The sequence below is a fragment of the Frankliniella occidentalis genome, unplaced genomic scaffold, assembly GCF_000697945.3.
Source record: "Frankliniella occidentalis isolate FOCC.00 unplaced genomic scaffold, Focc_3.1 Scaffold30, whole genome shotgun sequence".
Lineage (NCBI taxonomy): Eukaryota > Metazoa > Arthropoda > Insecta > Thysanoptera > Thripidae > Frankliniella > Frankliniella occidentalis.
Genome location: NW_026267160.1, coordinates 1,687,698 through 1,691,462, shown reverse-complemented (window position 1 = coordinate 1,691,462; position 3,765 = coordinate 1,687,698). Strand labels below are relative to the sequence as shown.

Here is a 3,765-nt window from a genome sequence, read left to right as displayed (position 1 = left end):
GGATCCTTGGCAGCATAACAACAGAAGTCTCCGCGCTGCTCGCTCGCCAAGGGGGCTAATAATTAATGGCACGGTTTACTTCACAGGGAAGGCGAACGGGCTGCTCAGCTGCACAGACAGCTCTCTTAGCTCTGCGTTTGCGTCGGCTGACTGTGAGGGAGGGCGTAGTCCTTGGGTTAATTTGTACACAGAGTGTCTATTTGACCTGGCAAGTTTCAAGGGAAGTTGCTCGCTTTGGCATTTTGACGTTATTGGTCTTCTGACATTATTTTTGAGTAGAATTTTATTTAAGCTGTAAAGTCATGGATCCTTTTGTCTATTCCACGTAGGTTTAAAGATGACGAGCAAGAAGACGAGCTAAGTAATTATTTAAAAAGTGTATTGCTATGGATGATTTATTTTTATACATGCATAAAATTGCATTTGTTGGATTATAACTGAAAAAGCAAGCCGATAAGTTACTTTCGACCAACGAACCCGACCCCATCACGCGGTGTGTCCCCCTTCGGCCCTATAGCACGTGATACTGCCTGAAAAGGCGTATGATGGCGCATAGAGTAGAGGGAAGAGGGAGGGTGGGGGAGGGTGAGGGAGGGCCGATGACAAGAAAAAAACGGAAAACCCCCCTTGAAGGTGCCTGGTGCTGGTGGGCCCACCTCCTGGTGCGATGATGAATGGTACGCTGCGTTTAAAGGTTTCTTCGCTGTCCAATTCGCTGTCCGCCCCCCCTCCCCCCCCCCCTGGGGGTGCGCCACGCGTTGTGGACAGGCAGGCCGCACCGGGCCGCACGGGGCCTGGGCCAGGCCTCGGCCTGGGCATCGCGGTGATCGGCCCGTGACCTTTCACGGCAAAGGCAGCAGGCAAGGCAGGCCCGGGGGACGAAGGAACAGAGGGAGAGGACGGAGAGAGGGGGCGAGAGACAGAGAGACAGAGAGAGATGGAGACTAAGTATTGTCATTACCGTTGGAGCCGCGGGGAGCATCGCCTTGTGTCCACTTTCTCGCACAAAATCTCTTCGAAAAAAAGGAAAGGACAACAGGAAGCCCCCCGTCCCCGCCCACTCCTGCCTTCCGGCCAGGCATTATCCCAAAAGATACAAGGAGCGCACTGTTAAAGCTCGCAGTGGAATGATTCTCAAGGCATATTAAAACCGCGGTTCAGCGCATCCGTTTTTCTCAGATTTATTAGGCAAAACTTACGGGAGGTCAGCGCCTGTGAGACATACGGTAGGCAATCCCGCATTGCACGCATGCAATGCACACAATATGTTGCCTACCCATCAGGCGCTACCAGCGCGATGCAGGTTCGTGACGGAACAGAGATCGTTCCCATACTACGTGACATTTAGGGGGGGGGGGGGGTTCAAATATTATGGGGTCCCAAAAGAATCAGAAAGATATGGGGTCTCTATGGACTCAAATGATGTTCCTGATCGTTTTGGGACCCATAATATTTGTACCCCCCTAAATGTCACGTAGAATGGGTACGATCCCAAAGGACGGGCGTATTTCCTGAGACGCAACACCTCCCCTTTAATCTCGACGAGGTACTTCTCCGAAGTGCCACTTTTAGAGTGCAGCGTACCCTTTATGCACGAAACCTTCGATATGCTTGGCTCGTAGGAGCCTCAAGGAGCGTAAAAGGGGTGCGTGGTGGTTGGGGGGGGGGGGGGGGGGGCATGGAAACCAGGGCCTGCGCCTACGGCGTTCTTGGCGTTCGGTTATCCTTTCAAATTCAGCGGTGAAGCCAAGCCGTGCGGAACCACGCGGCATCGGCACAAGCCGAGACACGACTTAGCTGCCGCGGGCCGGGCCGACCGGGTCCGAAGCATCACGTTGCGGGTTGCCTACTCTGCGCCACGTGGGGCAGGCGGCGGCAGCGGGCGGCTCCCGGTATTGATCTGCGTGCGCAGTGGGCAACCGGGCCAGCCGGGCCGCGGCGCACTGGGCAACGGGCAGGCAACGGGCAGGCAACGGGAAGGCAACGCACACCAGAGAGCCATCGGGTACCCCAGGTTCTTTACGTATGGTTTGCAACCGCGTAGAACCCTCCCACAAAACCCGTTTTGGGCCGCGTTGACTGTGGTAGAATGCTATGCTCACACATTTCCGACAACGGATTTGGATTAAGCATTTATTTTCACGTCAGAAACCGAAAAGATTGCACAAATTGGACGTTATTAGGGTCGAGTTTTGTGAATTTGAAATATCTGACTTGGAACCCTCTCAAAACTTGAAAAAATCATATCCCCTGAACCTCCCTCAGAGCTGAGATTTTGACTGAATATTCTGCTGCTCGTAGACGACTCATGGAAAAATATTGGGCGATCGGCGTCAAAAAGGGTCACCTTTTACGGCCGTAAATTTGAATGAGACGGAGCGACACGCGTGTGAAAAACAAAAACAATCGCCCGAAGTTTTGCGGTGAGAGTGATAGTGTGACTGCAGTGACTGCACCGACAATCAGAGTGACGTTGTCAGGCTTGGAGTGAGAGACGATAAGGGGATGGAATCGGGCGCACGGTATAATGAGGCATAATGGAGTGTTGGTGCCGGCGGGGCTGGCGCTGCCGGGGCCGGGAGGCGTGCCTCGGGGGCGTGATGCTTTTAATAAGTCTGCAGGCCTCCGGCAGGGCAGGCCGGGCGCCGCCGACCCAAACTGGAGCAGAGGCATACTTACAAAAGAAAGTCTTGTTCCCAGCAGGGGTTGGAGCCCTTCACCACCACGGTCGTTGTTTTCACATTCTGCAGCTTCAGAGTCACGTACGAGTTGTTCTGAGCCGCTGCAAGCAGGGAGAAAAAAATAACAGAGTTAGAAAAGACATGAAAAAATACATGTGCACAAACAGTGAACAGATAAAAAAAAACAAAAAACATACAAACGCGAGTCAATGGGATTGGAAATATTCGGGACGTAGCGTCATTAAATTAGCTCATATAATAAGTGCGAAAATCAAGCATTATGCAATTTTCAGAACAACAATGTATTTCACAAAATTTTGAGAAAAAGGGGGGGGGGCACTGCAAATAGGTTGGCGTCTTACGACGCCAATGACGCCAAAATTTGGCGTTCTATAGAGGACGCCAATATTTTGGCGTCATAAGACGCCAACCCATTTACAATCTGGTCAGTTGAGGAAAAAAGAAACACGAAAAGTATAGTCTCGAGTTGTTTGCTGCTGACGATGCGGGGGTGACTCTGACTCACACGCCCACAAGCACTCCCCTCCACAACCACAAGTCGTATGACGCAATTGAAAACAGAAAGACTCCCGGGGAGTGAGTGAGTGTGACGCGCGTCGGGCGACATATAACCGCGCCTCAATAAAAAGGCCGTTATTGGTCCGTAATTTATTTCTTGTCGGCTCGCTGTGCGGCTGAGCGGCTGAGCGGCACCTCGCCGCTCCACTCGTCTGTCTCCCGCGGGGGAACCGGCAGCCGGCGCAGCCAGGCGCAGCTCGGGGTGGCTATTTTCCACGCCGCTTATTGATTCTGGAGGTCGAGAATGGCGTCAATTAAGCAGCCATTAGCCTGTGAGGGGGAGAAGGGGGCGGGCGAGAGAGAAAGGGGTTGTCGCGCGGGGGAGGCATAGGCTCCCAGACGGGGCCGGGCCCCGGGGCCGGCGGGCCAGGAGGGGCGACACACAGGTTGTTTACTACATACGTTATGAATAATAAGTACAGACTTAAAACAGCTGACGGCCTGACGCCTTCACCACGCGTGCCGGCCCGGACAGGGAGTTTTTGAAAGTAAGTGGAGGACGGGG

The 3,765-nt window shown here is 53.3% G+C and overlaps 1 protein-coding gene across 1 annotated transcript in view; it reads right to left on the bottom strand.

The window, feature by feature from the left end:
* LOC113208157 (protein unc-13 homolog A-like) overlaps positions 1 to 2,826 on the bottom strand; it is a 6,124-nt gene extending 3,298 nt beyond the window's left edge. Inside the window, exon 1 of the mRNA XM_052265788.1 lies at positions 2,680 to 2,826. The gene's annotated coding sequence lies outside the window, so the exon portion shown is untranslated. The remainder of the gene's footprint in view (positions 1 to 2,679) is intronic.
* Between the last annotated feature and the right edge of the window lie 939 nt (positions 2,827 to 3,765).